This window comes from Salminus brasiliensis, chromosome 3 (assembly GCF_030463535.1).
Source record: "Salminus brasiliensis chromosome 3, fSalBra1.hap2, whole genome shotgun sequence".
In the NCBI taxonomy this organism is placed as follows: Eukaryota; Metazoa; Chordata; class Actinopteri; order Characiformes; family Bryconidae; genus Salminus; species Salminus brasiliensis.
The window spans coordinates 32,432,363-32,453,872 of NC_132880.1; the positions used below are offsets into that span (position 1 = coordinate 32,432,363).

At 39.6% G+C, this 21,510-nt stretch overlaps 1 long non-coding RNA gene across 1 annotated transcript in view; it reads right to left on the reverse strand.

Moving 5' to 3' along the window:
• LOC140552015 (uncharacterized) overlaps positions 1-15,818 on the reverse strand; it is a 33,886-nt gene extending 18,068 nt beyond the window's left edge. The window contains exon 1 of the long non-coding RNA XR_011979294.1: positions 15,763-15,818. This is a non-coding gene — a long non-coding RNA (uncharacterized lncRNA). The remainder of the gene's footprint in view (positions 1-15,762) is intronic.
• Positions 15,819-21,510: the final 5,692 nt, after the last annotated feature.

A 21,510-nucleotide genomic window follows, 5' to 3' on the forward strand; every position in this document is an offset into this window, starting at 1 on the left:
AACTCTAACCTAGACAATATCCAAACTAACTTTAACCTAGACAATATCCAAACTAATTCTAATCTAGACCATATCCAAACTAACTCTAATCTAGACTATATCCAAACTAATTATAATCTAGGCATACATTTAAAGTAACTGTAGCCTTAGTCATATTCATACTAAATCCAACCTTCTAATCTAGGCTATTCTCAAACTAACTCTAACCTAGACCATATCCAAACTAACTCTAATCTAGACTATATCCAAACTAACTCTAATCTAGACCATTCTCAAACTAACTCTAATCTAGACCATATTCAAACTAGCTCTAATCTAGACCATATCCAAACTAACTCTAATCTAGACCATTCTCAAACTAACTCTAACCTAGACCATATCCAAACTAACTCTAATCTAGACCATATCCAAACTAACTCTAATCTAGACTATATCCAAACTAACTCTAATCTAGACCATTCTCAAACTAACTCTAACCTAGATCATATCCAAACTAACTCTAACCTAGACCATATCCAAACTATCACTTATACCATTACCCAAACTTACAATAAACCTAACTCTATGATCATATAGCATAGTATTATACCAGATATTCAGATGTATTACTGGTGTTGGTATGACAAATATGCACTGCACTATGCATAATATGTATGCGCCTTACTTCCAAACTGTCACCTATATAATATCCAAACTGTCACATATATTATATTCAAACTAACTCTAACCTAGATCCTTTTTCAAACTAATCTTGGCCATATCTAAACTATAACTATAACTATAACGTCAACCGTATCTAAACTACATCTGAATGAACTCTTTCATCTAGACCATATTTATACAAACTCTCATTTCACCCATTTCACCACTTCAAACAAATGAACCATAGCCATAACCTTATCTAAACCACTTGTAAAGTGGACCATAACCAACTCTATCCACATTAACTGCATTAATTTCTAAATAAAACCTAACTTTCTGTTGGTCTTTATGTAAACACTACATGAGTAAACATAATGAGCTGAATTTCGTAGAGGGTATTTTCACTAAAGTGTCTGTGCTAAGGCTACTCCGCATGAGCACCACTCCTCCTCACTTTGCATGTTCTACAGGTTTTCCCCACTCAGTGAGACACCCACTGAGAAGCCTTTGAAAAGTGCTCTATTTTAAGACGTGTAAAAAGCCTCTTCTTTGGAGACTTCTGAAACCACAGTCAACTGCATACTGGGAGTCAGGGAGCCTGATGAAAGAGCAGTGCTAATTGTAAGTTTTCCAAGATTCTTTTCTGATGGTGGCTCTAATGACCTTCATCTGTCACGTCAGTGGCAGTAATATCCTGTTTGGCATGATTTTTAAACGTACAGCAGGTTATGGTTGCTAATCTGCAAAGGCTTCCTGTCTTATTAGTGGATGACGAGGTAAAAAAAGTTTGGGTGTTTTATGGATAATTGGGTCTCATTTTGAGGACAGGCCTGTGTATCGTATTTCATATTGACAATCTGTTGTCATAGTCAAGACTGGAAAGCACACAACATGGCTAAACTGATTATCTGCTTGCTGCTATTGTGCTTTGAGACCAGTGGATATCCAACAGATGGTGTCTTTAGAGACTATATCTGTTCCTAGAGCCAAACAAAAAAATACAAGGAGCCTCAAACAAAAGAAAGAAACACAAGAAACAATCTTATTTGCAATGCCAGCACCTGTGATCTGAAGCTAGTTGTACTAAATGTGAGATCCCTCTATTTCATATGAAATAACTACAGAATTAGATCTAAGAAAGTACACAACCATCCACACAACTGCCCTTTGAGTTACTATTATATACAAACGTATTTCTATTACAGCTATTTATGACATTTCTGACAATGCTTTAGGCGGCATTCAAGAAACAGGATATAAATGTACAGTTTATTGAATGGTTTTTGAAATGTGACTGTTCCAGCCAGGACAATTCACTGCTTTTCTCAGTAATTGAGCCATATCACTATTTACATGCCACTGGGGCCTTGTTCAGAGTTTCTACTGTAATTTGAGGTCCTGCTTTTAAATTAAGTTGTCAGTGTCATAGAGCTTTGCTCTTAAGGGATTTTGATGTTCATTTTTATTATCCACAAGGCTCACAGAACAGCATTCTTATCTACTACTTGATTTGGTTGCTGTCCTTCAGACCATTAAAGAGCCCACTCACTATAGCAGCCATAACCTGCATTTAGTAATGACCTTTAGCTTGAATGTATAGAAAGTAATTACCCCCCCCCCGTCTAGCAAGATTATTTCACCTGAAGTAAGGCTGTGACCAAAATAGATCTCTATGTGCATGTTAAAGCAGGATTATGAAACATTTTACCTTAAAATATCAGCTTACAAAAGTATTGTAATGCTACACTGATTTAATTAAAGGAATTAACTGCTTCTCTAGCAAACTGCACTATGTAACTTTGGTGAAGTAGGCAGGACAATGCTTGCGAGAACAGTGTAATGCTGCATATTTGTGTAAAATCCTGTTGTGTACAAAAATCAGTCCACATGCTATTTTCACTGTTAGTAATGGTTTTGCATTTCTTAGCTTGTAAAATGCACATGAAAAGCGTGTCCTTTATGGTGTCCATAATGCTGCTTTAAGGAAGTATTGAGTATGTCTGCAGTTTTTCTCATTATGAATCCTAAAGTTGAATTACAAAGTGATTTTACCTTTTCTTTGCAAGAGTTTATCTTTGTTTATTGCTCATCCCTGAATGTCCCTTAAATAATAAAGTAGAGGGTTTAATAAAATCCTGTATGTAAACAATAAAAGCTCCAAGCTTGACTGAGTTTTTATTAAGAGGAGGCATTTTCAGTTAAAATGGCTAGGACGTTGTGTCACCATATGGAGCTTGGAGGCGGAGGCAGACGTAAACACAGGTATTTCTTGAAAAGGAAAACAAAACAGAACAAACAAACAGACCACAAAGACACAAACTGAGAAACAAAGCAAGCACTGAGACTAACACACAAAACAAACAGAAACAGAACAAACCGGTAAAGCAAATATAAAGAGTACTGAGACTGACAAACTAAACAAACAAAGAAATCAAACAGGTCAAGCAAACAAACACGACAAGTACTGAAATTACAACAGTACTATGACCAGCAAACGGAACAAATGGAAACCAAACGAACATACCGTGATGAACACAGATACATGAACATGCACAAGACCAAACAAGGGAAAGCTGAAACAAAGGGGTACTTATACATGGATAATAGAGCTAACAAGGGGGCATGGCTAGGACAGAGAGACAGGTTAGGAAGGGGCTAGAAAGGACAAGACACAAACAAAGGGCCTCACATGGTGAGGCCAAACAGAGGCATAGATGTGACACATTGCTTCAGGGGTAAAGTAAGGTGTCATTAAGGTATAATAACAAATTATGGTATTCATGTTTTATAGCATGTTGCAGCCACATGAATCTACAGTATATTTCTCAAACGTGTCTAGACAGCTTTTCTAATTTAACATATTAACCTATTGAAGATGCATCCATTGCTGACACACTCTGCATAATTCTCATTGAAGTCAACTGAGTGGGCCACACACACACTGTACCCAATGACAAGTGTATATACCCCCCCCCCCATCTTTTATTCCTGAGCTCCCCTAAAGGGAAAGGCATTTAAGTTAGAAGTGTATTGTGTTAAATAAATACTTTTAATAAAGACTTTATGACAGTGAAGTGCGTGTAATGAGGCTGAAGGTTCCTCTGCTGAGGCTGGTGAGCTGTTGTAAAAGCTAATATTAATGAGGTTAAAGAAGAAGGTTGTAACACTGTCAGGATGCTGCATTATAATTGTGTATAGTCAGCTAAAGAGGTGTAAAAGCTCCAGGGTTGCATAGCTGTGCTTTTCGGTCATAATGTGTGCAGCCTTACAGACAACAATGAAAAGAAGCCCACTGGAGAAGCTCTGACACAGACCGGACAAACCCTATCATATACAGTAGTGAGGAAAACCATAAATGACTAGATAAAGCAGTGTGATTTAATAAGGCAAGATAATGCTAGGGACCGCTACTGATAGCTAACCAGATGTTTGAGGCATTTCAGATGACATTTTCTCATGGTTCGGAGATCAGATCTGCTGTTTATGACAGATGGTTCAGAAATTGGAATGCAAACTGCACATATTCCAAACTGCATGGAAAGCTTCGGCATATTCATCTGCTCTTAAATAGAAAAGAATAGACAGCAATTCTAGGTTTTGTTTCAGCAGTAGTCTAAACTACCAAAACAAAAATATATTAATCTAGCTGTCCACTACTGGTCCAAATGTCTGTGGACACCCCTTCTAATAAATGCACTCAGCTACTTTAAGTTGCACCCATTGCTGACACAGATGTGCTAATGCACACACCCCCACACACAGCTTAGTGTTCAGCCCTGTGAAGTATTGCCAATAGAATAGGACTCTCTGAAGCAGATAAACATGAAACAATTGGCACCATGCCTTATGCCAAGCGTGGGCTAGAGCAGGCCCCTAGCATTGAGCTGTGGATGAGTCAGGGAGTTGGGGATGAGGTAGGGTGATGATCATCCAATATCCTGACCATACTAATGCTCTTGTTGCTGAATGCAATCAGATCTACACAGCAATGCTCCAAAATGTAGTGGAAAGCCTTTCCTGGAGAGAAAAGACAGTGACTTTAACAAAAGCAGGATCTTTTTAATACCCTTGACTGTTCAGCCTGCCGGTTAAACTCGACATTAATTACAACACAACAAGACAGACCTATGAAGCTAAACTGTCCTTTGACCAGAAGTGTCTTCAGAATGAATAGCCATTCACTCTTAAAGTCTACCTCTGACCTCCATCCAATATCACTTGATTTACCTCCACAGTATTACAAATCATTTGGTTGGAAATAGAAAGGAAGTGACCAAATCCAATAAAAGAGAGGCAGACTTTCCGATGTCCTTCTTTCTTCTCTGGCTCCTCTTATCTCCTTCATCTTTGGAGCAGCTCTTGATTTGGTGTGTAGCCACAGATTCTTTGCTTTGAAGGTGTTCTTTTATTTTAGCCATGTCAAGTACTGGTGCTTTTCGCTCCAGAGAATAAATCTAAAGCCAGCTGCAGGGCACGGCAGATTCAGTTTCACCCACTTCATACAGCTATTGCATTTGTGCTTATATTGACACTTTACAGCTTTATTGGTAAACTCCACTCATGCAGTGGAATGCTGAGGTTTGTGACTGCTCTCATATTGGTGTTTTTGTCACCGTGGGATATAGAGAAAAATTATGTTAAAGAAATGAAAGGATAAGGAAAGAACTCCATTAGAGTGCTTCCCACTTGCTCAATCCCACAGGCACACATATACATACACACACCTATACTGCTATTCTATTATTGTAGGGTATTGTCATTGGCTTCTACACTGTAAAACATGCTTAGTCCATTCAAACTAAAAACACTTACTTCATGTGGTGGTAAGCTTACATTCACAATTCACCTGAACAGAAGAACCGAGATCTTATGTGGTGGATCAGTGACTTTTGATCAATAATTTATAAGTAGTTTTGACATGCTTTTGAGTCTTGGCTCCTCCCAAGGTCTGAGAGACTTTTTCTTTGCCCCTGACACCTTTGGCTAGCTCACTGGGGATTTTAGGTTTATCATGTTTAATATTTTGTTGATCTTTTGTCTTATTGCTGGATTCCTGTAAAACTGCTTTGCGACATCGTCATTTGCTACAAACCCCACAAACCACTTTTAACAGAGGTATGTCACCATAGGAAAATACTGCAATAGAACCACATGGGTGACCCAGCATTTCTCTGTACACAAGTACTCGGTGCTCTCCATTCTTTGATTGAGGCATTTTTGCTGCAATGCATGAACCCACTTGCACTTTGTCTTGATTTGTGTGTGGCATGGTGAGTAGTTTGGTAAATCCCAGCTGCAGGATTACCTCCTTCTACTTCAGTAAGACAGAACTGGGTGTTTTTCAGTGACGTGAGCTAGCAAAAGTAACATTTACATTTACATTTAGCAGACGCTCTTATCCAGAGCGACTTACAAGGTTAATCGTATTACAGAGGTGGGCCAGTGTAGTGTTAGGAGTCTTGCCCAAGGACTCTTATTGGTGTAATGCAGCACAGTCACCCAGACCGGGAATCGAACCCCAGTCTCCCACATGGTGTGGTAGCTCAGTGGCAGGTAGTGGTGTTATCTGTTGCGCCACACCAACCACACTAACAATTGGAGTGGAGCCCACTGAGCCTCAAATCATGCCTTAATCGCATTCAGGTCAAGCTAATGATTTCAGTACAGAGCTAGCTGCACATGGTCAAGTATTTAACCACAAGTGATGGAGCAGACAAGATGTTAAGCCACCTGAAGCCTTACATGTGTCTTACCAAAACAGCAGTAGAGCACTAGACTGTTAAATCGAACTATTAAGTCACCCACTGCTGTTAGGTCTTTTAATTGAATTGCAGAAGGAAAAGGCATTAAGTGATTAAAAATTGCTCTTTTTTCTTTTAACCTTGTGTTATGTAGCTATCATAAACCGGCCGTGTGAAAACAACTAATAAGTGACTCAACTAAGTATTATTATTTTCTCACAGAAGGGAGTGGGCAGCCAGAGATGCAAGAGTGAGAAGAAAAGCAGAGCAGTAAACAAAAAAAAGATAAGTAGATATATAACAGGTAGGTGGAGTGAGAGAAGATGTAAAACAGGCCGAAGTGAAAGAAGAATCCGAACAGGGAGAAGAACTTTAGGGACTGAAAATCAGAAAAACAAAATTTGTATATAGTATATTCAAAGTGACTGTGCTTGGTTTGACAGCTTTTTTCAGTATTCAGTCAAACTAAATCAGCAAGCACATAGGCTGGACTATTAACTCTGTGTGAGACCAGCAGTCTAGAAACCACCCGGGTCTGTAGAATCACATGCCACTTATGAAATATGGCAAAACAGCAGCACATTTCACAATTTCTCAGATGATGACGTATCTTAGGCTTAAGAAAGTCTTTTTAGCTTATTACTTTGTTAAATAAGTGCGATTGTCACATTTCCAGTACCTCCTACTACGACCCAGTTACTCCACCAGGCTGAAATTTCTGGAATCCCTTAGTTACCGAAATGACAACCACATGTCCTTCGTGTTGGGAAGAAAGGGAACACTTAAACAACACAATATAATTCCAAGTAAATCAAACTTCTGTGAAATCAAACTGTCCACTTAGAAAGCAACACTGACTGACAATCAATTTCATATGCTGTTGTGTAAATGAAATAGACAACAGGTGGAAATTATTGGCAATTAGCAAGACACACTCAATAAAGAAGTGGTTCTGCAGGTGGGGACCACAGATCACTTCTCAGTACCTATGCTTTCTGGCTGATGTTTTGATCACTTTTATATGTTGGTGGTGCTTTCATACTCGTGGTAGCATGAGACGGACTCTACAACCCACACAAGTGGCTCAGGTAGTGCAGCTCATCCAGGATGGCACATCAATGCGAGCAGTGGCAAGGTTTGCTGTGTCTGTCAGCGTAGTATCCAGAGGTTGGAGGCGCTACCAGGAGACAGGCCAGTACACCAGGAGACATGGAGGAGGCCATAGGAGGGCAACAACCCAGCAGCAGGACTGCTACCTCCACCTTTGTGCAAAGAGGAACTGGAGGAGCACTGCCAGAGCCCTGCAAAATGACCTCCAGCAGGCCACAAATGTGCATGTGTCTGCACAAACGGTTAGAAACTGACTCCATGAGGATGGTATGAGGGCCTGACATCCACAGATGGGGGTTGTGCTCACAGCCCAACACCGTGCAGGACTCTTGGCATTTACCAGAGAACACCAGGATTGGCAAATTTGCCATTGGTGCCCTGTGCTCCTCACAGATGAAAGCAAGTTCACACTGAGCACATGTGACAGACGTGACAGAGTCTGGAGAAACCGTGGAGAGCGATCTGCTGCCTCCAACATCCTTCAGCATGACTGGTTTGGCAGTGGGTCAGTAATGGTGTGGAGTGGCATTTCTTTGAAGGGCCGCACAGCCCCCCTAGTGCTCGCCAGAGGTAGCCTGACTGCCATTAGGTACCAAGATGAGATCCTCAGACCCCTTGTGAGACCAAATGCTGGTGCGGTTGGCCCTGGGTTCCTGCTAATGCAGGACAATGCTAGACCTCATGTGGCTGGAGTGTGTCTGCAGTTCCTGCAAGATGAAAGCACTGAAGCTATGGACTGGCCCGCCCATTCCCCAGAACTGAATCCGATTGAGCACATCTGGGACATCATGTCTCACTCCATCCACCAACGTCATGTTGCACCACAGACTGTCCAGGAGTTGGCGGATGCTTTAGACCAGGTCTGGGAGGAGATCCCTCAGGAGACCATCCGCTACCTCATCAGGAGCATGCCCAGGCATTGTAGGGAGGTCATACAGGCATGTGGAGGCCACACACAATACTGAGCCTCATTTTGACTTGTTTTAAGGACAGTACTTCAAAGTTGGATCAGCTTGTAGTGTGTTTTTCCACTTTAATTTTGTGTGTGACTCCAAATCCAGGCCTCCATTGGTTAATAAATTTGATTTCCATTGATGATTTTTGTGTGATTTTGTTGTCAGCACATTCAACTTTGTACAGAACAAAGTACTCAATGAGAATATTTCATTCATTCAGATCTAGGATGTGTTATTTGAGTGCTCCCTTTATTTTTTTGAGCAGTGTACATATTTAAACATGTCTGTTAGTACAACTGCCTTGTGCAAAATATTACCACTGACCAGTCAGTGAATAAACTGCAGTATCCTGCTTGTCTCCTTGGAACTTTGACTGTGTTTGTCATGCTCTTTTTATTGCTTAGATTTTGCTCTTTTTGGATTCTGTTTCTGGTTGTCTTTTGGTTTCTCCTTTTGCCAACTCCCAAGTAGGGATGTGATGATACCAGAAATTTGGTGGTCTGTACCAATAGCACTAAAACAGAGTTCTTAAAATCAATATTAATATCATATAAAAAAAACTCATTTTTTTCCAGCAAGAAGAGAAAAAAATTCAAAGCAAATCCACTTTATAGAAGCAAAGCATTTCTATGTGGCAGATGTGGCAGATGTGGCCTGCGGTTCAGTAGTTTGAGACCCCTGCTGTAGAGAAATATTACTGGATTACTTGTGCAGCTCCACCAAAGTTACAGTAGTGTGCTGTAGCAGCATTCCAAGCCCAGAGTGGCAATGACAGAGATGACATTCTCCCTACTACAACTCAGTGTACCATCAACATGATTTAGAAGCTATCTTCAGGTAAAAAATGCTAATGTAAATGTTACTTTTACAAACCTAACTTCAAAGGCATTACTGTCCTGCAGTACTCACACGGCGCTATGATTGATTGTGTTATTTGTGAATGATTAGTGAAAGTGTTTAGTGACAGCTACTTTCATTAGGCCATGGCCACTCACTTGGTTTCCCCTATCACTTTTTTTACCTCTCCCTCATATTTCCCCTTTCCCACTGTAGTCTCTGTAGTTTCTCTCTCTCACTCTCACTAAGATGAGCTAAAGTTTGAACCATTAGCCCATCCACACACTACATATTGTCCCCTTTTCTATTGTGTTCAGTGCTGTGTGGAGCACCATTTTAATCATATTTGTGTACAGCAGCCTCTACTATCTGAAATTAGCCTGAGCTTTTTTTTCAATACCAGGATTTCTTCAGTGTGATCCATTGTACACTAAAGCAGCACAAGGTCATTCTGTGATGGACGCAGAGTTGGCACAGAGAGACAAAACCAGACAAACAAAAGACTCTGAGAAATAAACAGAAGCGGCCGGCTCTCGTAATTCAGCGCTGCTATCGGCCTGGCGCATCCCAGCTCAGCTCTAAATGAGCTTTTCGGTGGCTTGGTTGATAAAGCCCATTGTCAAGCAGAGCTATTGGCTGGCACAGCTCTGCCTTGATAGTAAATCAGTGGCCTCTTCCTCAGCTCTGGCCATTAAAAGTCTATTATCTCCCAGTGCACAGCTCTGCACTCGGAGCTGCCCTCAGCACCTATAGAGCCCAGAGCGATAGAGAGAGGGGGAAGTAATGAATAGTGAATGGACAAAATCAAATGAAGGTTTAAGTAGACACTATTGGCTCTCAAACAGTATTGCTGGAAGTGTGGATTTGGACTGGGCCAAAAAGTATTATTTTCCTCTTAATGTCAGCTGCCAGAGTGATAACTGAGCCCTCCTCTATGCTACTTCATTCTGACAGTTGTAGAGTGTGCAGGGCATGGTTATGAACCCTCTGAAGTCTAGAGGCATTACTGTCATTTTGCTTTTGTATTTAAATGTAATTAGGTTCTCATACAAATAATTATGTCATTATTTACACAATAAATTACATTAGATTTACAGTATGTATTGGCAAGTTTAAGTCTGACTTTTTCACTATTGGTTTCAAGTAAAGGCAACTATAAAGGGTATCCTGCCCCCCCCACAGACAAAACGTGTAATGAAATGTACTGCTTTTACATATTGTCATGGCGGGTTAGGCCACACACAGAGGGATGAACACTCGCAGAGATGGGTCCAATGCAAGTTGTTTAATAACAAAACTCAAGATAATACAAGGGGGCAAAATAAGGCAAAAGAAGCAGCAGCTACCGGGCATAAAGGCAAACACAACACAAACTGGACAAACAAGAGGGTACAAAACAAAATACACCTGAGACTGGGGGTTTAGCTGGGGGACAGCTACTAGGCAAGAACGGCTAGGCAGACCCAACCTGGAACTGCTGCGTGAGCTTGGGTCGCCTAGCTAGAACGAGAGTCGTGGGTATATCTTGGCTGAGAGCGAGCGAGCCTCGCTGAGCCCTTGAATGGCCGGGTGGCCTGCTTGCGAACGAGAAAGTCAAGAAGAAGCTGGCCTTAACACCCCATGAGCAGAAACAGGAACCTCTCAGGCTACCTCAAGATTCCAAACATGCAATTCTCGGCCTCGAACTAAGCGAAGTACCCCCAGCCTCAGGTGAAACGCATGAACACAATCAACATGACTCGACACACTGAATCAAACATGAACATAAATTAACCTGAATCATGAACCGAAACACATGAAAAGAAGCGAACACATGAACCAAATGAGGCGGAAGTCCTTATTTGGACCTGTGGGCGGCAGTTTGGAATCGCCCCAGGGGAGGGCGCGATACCGAGGGGCTGACACATATAAAAATAGTTAAAAACCAAACAATCACAAAATATACATGTTAAGCATCAGGTTCAAGACATGTTTTATTTACTTATATTGTTTTTATGTTTTTTTATATTTTATTGGCATCTATTTTCTAAGAGTTAAAAGTAGGGTTGCAGCGGTATACTAGTTTTAGGTATACCATGGTATGAACACTGATGGTTATCATACAGTGTGCATTTGCTTAATACTGGTATTAAAAAATAATAATCATAGTTGTGTACATATTTGACTATTATCAGAGGTTTGTAAAGCAGTTAGTAGATTGATGGGGAAAATAATCAGCAGATTAATCCAAAATGAAAATAATCGTTAGATAGATAGATACAAAATAGTTTTAAAAAGCTCCACCTCATGTGTAGCTGTCATTTATTTATTTAAATCAAAAGGGAGACTTTTTACATATACTTCCAATATAAAATAGATACAATTATTTGATATATACTATACCATATTATAAATATCCTTTTTAGCTATTTGAAAACTAGTTTTCATTCTTTTAGGGGCATTGCACCTTATATTAATATTAATTAAGAAGAACTGTGAAATACTGTATACTCTGGACTGTGATACTGTAAAACCACAGTATTTCCTGAGACGGTCATCATACTGTTAAAATCTTGTTGCAACCCTAATTTCATTTGTTGCATCATATTAGTAAATTAGTATAAAGCAGAGACACAGCTATATGGAAATAAATAAAAATGTTTATTTCTACGTTTATTTCTATTGTAACCACTTCTGTAACTGTTCCAGCTAACAAAGCTGAAAATTCAGGAGTTCCAGGGATTGTCACAAACTGCTGCTGAGAAAAATACAACACATGAACAGCAGTGTGCTCCTAATTTCAGTCATGCGGTATTATTACTCTGATTTTAAATAGAAGGCAGGATAGAATAGTGGTTTTGCTTGTGTAAATAGTTCTCCTTGCATATAGAGTTGTTTTCCTAACCCAAGTACTGTTGCACCTTTGGTCAGCTTTTTGTCAGCGACGGTAACTAGGCTTTTAAATGTGGCTAAATGAGAGGTCAGAAATCATGCATTTAAAATCTCATTATTTTTCCTCTCTGGTTGTGGAAGCTACAATGGCGCAGGCCTGTTGGCTAATTGGTGGTTGTCAGCCTCACTACAGTGATGTCTCTAACACATAGTCCTACTTAGCTGGCCTCCTCACGCTCTAACCAGCCTCCTGGAATGAAATTCTGGCCATGCCGCTGGTTTGAGCATGTTTTGTCTTTAAACTAGCATAGAATATGTTTTCTTGAACTTGACACTGAAACATGCTATGTATTAAATGTGCCTCAAATTGTGTTGTTCTTAATGAGACACACAGACAGTACTGCATGTGTCTAGATTAAAGATATAATGTGTTGTTTTTAACATGTCTGTGTGATTAAGGAATTATTAATAGCAAATTACTCCCTGATTTTGCTATCCCTGGCAATAACTGTGATTCCTAAGGGGTAACCCAGAGTTTTTTCCGAGTTGTACCAAGGACTGTGAAATAAAAGCAAAGTGTTAAACTGCTGTGCACTTTACAGCTCTCCAGAGAGACTGTGCTTTGCCATTTGAAGCTCAGCAGTATCAACAGTTTGCCCCCAGTCTCATTAAAGAAACAGCCCATTTGTAAAGCGCTAATGAGCCCAACAATAGTGCTGGATTTGGTGCACCTCTAACAGTTTATCTGATGAATGCCTCATTCCAATAGGTCAATCATCCTCCATCAATTTAATATAAAAATTACTTCCGAAATCTCATTTTGCTTTTAGAGCATTTTCTACATTCTGACTACCATTATCAGGTTGAGTTCCTTACTATTTCTTACTTATCTGTGTTATTTCCTGGCAGTTCTAATCTAAATTGTGCCTGAAATAAGATAGCACTGTTTGATTGGCCTTGTAATAATGACCTCCTTGCCTGTGGTTGTTCAGGCTCAGTCTCTTTTAGCGAACAGTCTACCAAACACTAATGTAAGCCCTATTCACTGTAATGAATTTTGAATGCAGACGTGCGGCCTGATCTGTGCACTCGGTCGTGTCCAATTAATTCACAGTCAATGCTGACCCTGCAGCCTTGTGTTCCCTCAGCTGCTACTCAAAACATGTACACCAACACGCAAGCACAGAGTATTTCATGTAAGTTCTTACATTATCTTTCTTAATGAGGTGAATTTTGGATTTGATGTGCCTACACTAAGCAAAAGGGGTCCTCTGTAGTACTGAAAAAGGGTTTCATCGCAATAGTGGGACCCATACAGAACGACTTGTGAGGTTTTATTAAAAAAGCTGTCCTTATTTGAATGAACCATTTAACCATTTAATCAGGCTTAAGCATTCACATTTATCGTTGCTTTGTCATAGTTCTATATAGAATCACTGTCTTTAAAACCCTTCAAGAACCCCTTTTAAAACCCCCTAAAAACACTCCAAGGTTTATTACACACTAAGGTGTATTATTCAGTAACTATAGAGACTTCTGTACAAACTGATAGGGTTGTTCTTTGGTAATAGAAGTTTTGGTAACTTCTCACTATAATAATCTTCTATGTTGATTCAGTTTTAATTAATAAGTATCCAGTCTTCAGTTATTGTAGTAACTACATATTTAGAGCTCCTTTAACTAATAGGTAAGCGCTTACTAACCTACTAGTACTTAATCAAGCACTAACATGTCAGTTATCCACTACTCCTCCACTTGTAAACTTGTAAATTGTGGCTTTACACTGCTGTACTCACCTCTGCCTACACCACACACACACACATACACAATAAAACAACGAAATAAATAAATAAATAAATAAATAAATAAATAAATAAATAAATAAATGAAAACTCAAAATCTCAAAGCTGCTGGTGCTAATTCTGTCTCTCTCGCTCATGCTAACTGTGTCTGCCTTCCTTTAATCTTCCCTGTAGCCAGAGTCAGAGTACATGTTTAATCAAATTGTGTTCACTCTGATTGTTGAACATTGACTGCACGGCACATTGGTTCAGTTTAATTTGTCTATAAATACTTAATTAGCATTAATGGGAACATTGCCCAAGATATTGCAGAGCGTTCAGTACCTTCAGCTCTGCTCAGGCTGAGCTATTAGTCATGCAGAAGTTTAAATGAAGTGAAATAGCAGCTCTTCTCATCTGGGGTTACAGTATGAAAGAGCAAACGAGGAGAAAGTGGCAGCTGGGAAATGTGGTCTATTTTTGACCTGATCTGTTAGGAATTGTAGTGAAGGTGGTGTGTTTGCCGCAGTTGCATTCAAATACACCAGTGAGGGATTTTATCATTAGTGTTTAGGTGCTGCTCTACTGCATCGGTCCACATGCTCCTTTCACTTCAGATGACAGTACTGTAACTGTACTGTAAGTACTGTGCTTGTGAAATGCATATGAAAAGTGTGTCCTTTAGTGGCGGCTTGCAGGGCACTTCCTGACAATAGGGGGAGCTACTAAACAATGAAATCAAACTGAACTAGAATGCTGCTGGATTCTTAGGCGAAAAGATAAACTTGCAGATATACTGACTGACTCCCAGCTCAGCGGCCACAGCCTGGCCATAGAAAAGAGCAGGTATAAAGAGTCCTGGCTGCGCAAAGAAGGCAGACTGCATGGTCACTGTATGGCCGGTAAGGTGGACACAGAGATGCATATTCTCATTTACAGAATATGCACTGTATATTTAAAAAATGACAGAAAATTTACTGTATATAAAAAAATACAGAATATGTACTGTACATTTGGAATATATATCGTACCGATAATATTTATAGATTATGTACTGTATGTTATGACATTTATGCACAAAATGCACTGTATATAAAAAAAATACACAATATGTACTGTATAGTATAACATTAACAGAACATGCACTGTATATTTGATCAATTATGGGACATGTACTATAAAATATACAGTACATATTTCATAATTTATAAAATATACAGTACATTCTATCTCCAAAATCACAACTTCACAGTAGAAGAAAAAAACCTTTAAACTTTAAAAGTCAAAATATTTAATTCTAAGTTATTTTGGAGCATTTCTATTGGTTCATTTAACATTAAATGTTGACACAATGCAAAGAGCAACTGCTATATTCACGTTACGTTAACAGCAGCAATATACACCTATATTAGAGCCACATTAGAAGAGCATGTCCATATCTTTTTAATATCTCTACATATCTTTTTTGCTCTCACTCTGTCTCTGTCTCACAAAGGCAATTCAAAGAGGGACGAGACCCTCCACCAACACCTTAAAGAACCAAGAACACTAACTCTCTCTCTCTCTGTATGTCTCTCTTTCTTTCTCTCTCAAGTGATTTAACATTACCAACAGTTTGTCGATGGAGGCTGTGAAAACGGAAACTGTGGGTAATATTTAGCTGAATCATGTACTATAAACAGATTAGTAATCCTTTAGTGGCGCAGTAATTTACTATCGTCATAATAAAGCTCACTGGGTTGATGAGCTGAGTTAATGGGAGGTAGAGTTACGGAGATCATTAGATGGAGAGAAGATTCTTTGAGAAGTTTTTGACACACTCACCTTCTGCTGTCCCTGGTGCTTGTCTTTTTGCTCCCAAAGTTTCTGACAGACCCCCCCACCCCCTTCCTCCACACTCTCTCACACACACACACACACACACACACACACACACACACACACACACACACATACACACTCCCCTCCGGCCCTGTTTTGAGCCAAACTGACAGTGACACAAAGGCAATTAAAGAGAGATGAGGTAGAGGTAGGGCATGAAGCACACAGCAACTCCCCACCTACGTCTTAAAGAACCACAACACAAACTCTCTCTCTCTCTCTCTCTCTCTCTCTCTCTCTCTCTCACACACACTCTTCCCTCTGTCTCACTCTCCTTCTCTATATCTTTGTTGCTCTAATTTTTTTTCTCTCTCTCAGTCTTTCTCACTCTCACACTCATTCTCTCCTGCTCTCACATCTTTCCTGCCTTCCTCTGTCTCACTCTTTTGATCTCACTTTTCCCTCTGTCTGTCTGTCTCTCTCTCTTGCTATAGCTCTATCTCTCTCTCTATCTTTATTGCTCTCTCTCTCTCTCTCTCTCTCTCTCTCTCTCTCTCTCTCTCTATTTCTCTATTGCTCTCGCTTTTTACCTGTTTCTCTCACTCTTGTTTGCTCTCACTTATCTCTCTGTCTGCCTCTCTTGCTCTCACTCTTTATCTCTCTCTCTCTCTCTCTCTCTCTCTCTCTCTCTCTCTCTCTCTCTCTCTCTTTCTCTCTCAAGATTCAAAGAAGCTTTATTGGCATGACTGTAATGAGAACAAAATTTTCAGACTTAGGATGAGAGGAACATTTTTTAAAAGAAATGCTGCCAATTTTCAGCTCTTACAGAGAGGGGTCCAGAAAATGCTGTAGTCTTTCTAAGTGGAAAATCATCAATCAGCTGAGAGAGGCAGGAACTCTTGCCTAGCAGATCTGATTTATAGAAGAACAAAATAAACTGAACACAATGTCCTGCATAGTATATTGAGAAGGAAAGTCACTGATACAGAATTTGTGACATACACTACAAGTTATGACAACACTACAAGATGTTATGCAATAAAGCTCTTTTGCAGGAAATGATGTCATTACGTGAAGTGTTTTTACTGGAAAGTCATTATAGAATATCATGCTCTCTTTATATAGACAGCAGTCTTTAGATGTGTTGTAGATACATAACCTCTAACTGATTTTTAAAAATTGTCTATTTGTGAGTTAGCATCATGCCATTAGCATATGATAACAAGGGAGGAAACTGTAAGAAAGGGAGGGAAGTCAGAGAACTTTGGACTGGAGCTAGAAGGCCAGACCCCCCTTTGACAAGTGGGGCTTGCACTATGAAATATGACTGAGTTTACAGAAGGTAACAGGGTGGTGCACTACAGAGGCTTTGAAATGTACAAAGAAGGTGGAGGTAGAATTTATGACATAAATTTGAGAGGAGGAGGAGCCTTAGGCATGTTCCTCCCCTTCGAGAAACATTTCACAACTCCACTTAAAGTGACCTTAATTTCCCCTAGCCCTCAACCTGATCCCCCAGGCTGTAAACACTACTTGTGCTGTAAATAAATAAATGACACAAAAATGTAAAAAAAAAAAAACTATACACTGGAGTAAAGCAGTGTTTTATTGCTGTGTTTTAGGACAAAGGTTTAGAATATCTTCAAGTGACATTGGTATTCTCTTTTCCTCACAAAAATGATGTAACCAGCGACAATGGGAAGGCAACATATCATTTTGTAAATATGAGCAGTTATACCTCTAATGTTCAGATGCTGAAATGTTGTGAATGCTGTCGTACACAGTCTGGATGTTGCTGTTGGTTTATGCTGCTTTAGGGGGATGTAGTAAAGAACAAGTGAATCGTTTTGATGTTTGTTAAAAGGTACTAGTTGCTCGGGCACACCTTTTCAGTGGTAGAAACTGCAAAACTTGATGGACAGCTATTGAGTTCATATCGTCTGCAAAAGTTCACAAAATCGAGCAAACGGGAAATAAAAAATTAGCTTTTTTTATTTTTGCTGTCTGGAAGATTGAGTTAGGTGTGCAAGATGTGATCATAATGTCTTAAATTAATGTGATGTTCAGTTAATACAGTTAATCAAAAAGGCGAACATCTAGTTGGGGCTGTATGGGGGTTATGGTGGAGTGTGCTATTATAAGTAAAATAGTTTAACAGTTCAGGAAATAAATAAAGTCAGAAATGAATAAGCTGAGCCGTGAACGTAGCATTTCATGTGTTTTAATGTTAGCATCTCCTTCTACTTTATTGCTACATTACAGTACTGAACTCCAGCCTGCAGTTCCTTCTTCAGCTCCTTACATAAACTAACCAATTAATCCCTTAATGCAGAAAGGCTTATTACACACTAAGGTGTATTACTCAGTAACTACATGGACTTCTGTACAAACTGGTGGGGCTATTCTTTGGTAATAGAAGTTTGTACACTTTCGGCTCATTGGCGGACTATAGGCTTTTTAAGGAAGTTCAACTCTGTTTCCAACACACAATGTTTGATTGTTGTTTGTTATTGTGTTTTCTTGCCTTAATCCAATCATTTTAGTGTTGTTTTAGGTCATTCTTGTTCTTGCTTTCTTGTGCTTAAGGCTTTTTACATTACTTCTTGGTTTCATTATATAATTTATAGCAATGGTGTTTAGTGGAGTGATACAGTTTTGTAAAAAAAAAATGCTATTATGACAAAATAACAGCACAGTTAGAACGCTTAACCAATGACCAACCAATCAGCTCATTAGCCGGAACTGTTGTATATTTTTATATAATGCAATACTGTATACAAGACAATTTATTGCAGTTCTTTAAAGTAACATTTTAGGAAACACCCCATCGTATGAATAAAATCTGAGTAAAAGAAAAGTTGACTTTTTATCCAATCAGAACAATGGAAGGTAGTTTATAACACTGCTATCTAGCGCTCTGGGTTTAAACGCAAAAAACAAACAAACAAACAAACAAAAAAAAAACACCAATTCTTGCATTCTTAAAAATCTATAATCAAAACATTAATTAATTAACAAAACATAATATTGTGATACTTCAATATATCAATATCTTTGTACACCCCTAACCCCTTCTTGCTGTGTTAAAACCCTAACCTTAACTCCAAACCGATCTTAACCTTCAACCATTACCTAATCCTATCCCTGGGCTTAGCCTTACACCTTGCTTTAAGCCAGGCCTGCTTTAGTGTCTACACTGGAAAAATGATGAGCTAACTGTAAACATATATCTTGTCATTGCCACTAGTGGTACATTAGTTTCATTCTCAGCTCCATGTCTCACCTGCTGATTCTCACACTGCCAGAGGCTCATGATTAGCACTTTCTGCACCATACGCAACTCCAGCTACTGCATTAATGATGTGAACACATTCAGAACAGCTGATCAAGGCTATACTCACACAAATGCATAAACAAATCTATTGCTGTATTGCGCTTGCCAGACACTTTTTTAGAAACCCTTACCTTGGAGCACCACCCTGCTGGTGTGCATTTATAGGCTGTAGCCCATCTGTGAATGCAGTTATTGATCACATAGCTGCACTTAGCTGGATATTGTTGTGTGATGGACCCACTCTTAACCTTGCAATCACAATGATATGTGTAAAAACTGTGCCGGATACACAGTGCACTACACACTACCATGCATGGACTTTACCATGTCAGTGTCACTGCTGTGCTGAGAATAATATCCAAAATAGGATGTTGTCCTGTGGTTAGAAACTGACCAATGATGAATGTGTCATTTTACCAGGGGTGGCCAAACTTTTGTATAAGACTGTTAGTGCAATTTGCATGCGTAATTAAAAACACATGTAATAAAAACAGAGCCCATATCTCTGACTCCCTTTGCCTGTGAATCTCATAACAACCTTGCAGACTGTAGCCATCCAAGATCGCCCTGTGCAAATTGAGAGAATAACAGCTCATACTGCAAACTTCAATGCCTGCTACGACCTGTTATTCACAGGACCCAACACTATAGTGTGTAGTGGATGCAATCATCCTTTCTAACCAAACAAAAAAACTTTGTCATAATGAAACTTTATATGAAGTCTGAAAAACAAAGTAGATGGGAAGAGAAGGGCCATCTTACCCACTCAGAGAAAATGAGGCCAGTGATGCTATCACAGACTCCCCACTGGGTGTAGCATCACCAGGGATCGAGACTGCAATCTCCCAATGATCTTGCCTGAAGATGCTCAAAAGCCCTTTTTGTAATTCTGGATGACTAGATCATTTTCAGACTCAGCCATGCAGATTATCCAGAATCCAGTCATGTCACTCTTTGCCAGAAGACTTAAAACCTTGATGCTGGCCAGAAGCAGACCTCCACCCCCTCTACCTGATGGCAATGGTCAGAGGTCAGTCAATACCCAGAGCTCCTTGAACTCTTCGAAAAGCTGGTGACTCTAGGTGGTGGAATGAACCTCCACTTGCTTTTTTTTTGAACATCAGATCCCTTGCTGTCTCTAAACACTGGCGGAAGAACTATCTCTTTTAAAACCCACAGAAATCTTGTACTTTTTAAAAAAGTCTAGAATTGCATTTATGCAATGTATTTTCTTATCTTTCAGGTTTGCTATCAGCACTGCTCTTGTTCTGGCAGTGTCTAATCACAAGGTTATTTTAGGCTAACCTATCTGCAATCGCTGGGGATCTCTGTGTGGATAACAAAGCCTGGTTGGGAGTCGCTCTGGATAAGAGCTTCTGCTAAATACTGTGAATGTAAATGATAAAATATAAGTGATCTACATCGACATCCATGACATGTATATTGTCGTCTATGCTATGTGTTACATCTGTAATAGGTTGTAGATGCTTCCTCTTTTGCAAGCACTCATTAAAAGTGTCCTCCTCCACTGCAAGGATAACTTCTTGTGGAGTTAATGCCCTACTACAAAGTAATAGTGGGCAAGCAATGGTTCCCCACTAATGGAGTGAATGGTTTTTGACATTAGACACTACTGATAAGATGAACAGAGCCAAATACAATCAATTCTCACACCTTCATTTAACTAAAAGACATTTGCAGGCAGCAATCAAATTTTTAACATCTTTAAGACATCTGTTGTGTTACACAAACAGTTATCCTTATGTTTTACAGAAGGGTAGAGATGTATGTCCCCCACATAACAGTGAAAACTAACATTAAGCTTCCAAATAATTTGCCCTAGTTGTGAAATATATGGGCCCTAACATTGACCCTTGTGGGACACCACATGTCATTTGGGCTATGGAGGAGTGGCCAATATTTACTGAAAATGCCCTCTGCTTAAGGGCATTTTCACACTTCTCATAAATATGTGAGTCTGCATCCAGTACGGATTCTGGGCTAGTTTGGGAGAAGGATTGATTATTGCTGGTTTGCTCAGAGGAATTTCATTGAATTGTGAATGAATTATGCATTTCTAGAATCACTTTTCTGAGCGCATGTTTGCTAAATAGTAGGGCACAGTAGTGCATTTCACCATGCAGGAACAGGAACCTGCAGACAAGGAGCCGTTCTCATATTAGAAGGTTTTTAACCATGGAGGCAATAAGTTGAAGCAGTCAAAATGTGACAAAATGAGCCAATCACACAACCCCACACATGACAACGAGAGCAGAAAGTTTCCCCACCTGCAGTGGACCCCAGACCACTGATTTCAGAGGGACCAGAGATGGTGCTCTGGACTGCTTACGGGTATAAAAAACATAAGATTTGAATCAAACCACTTCAGGACCTGTCCTTGTGAGCCAATGAACATA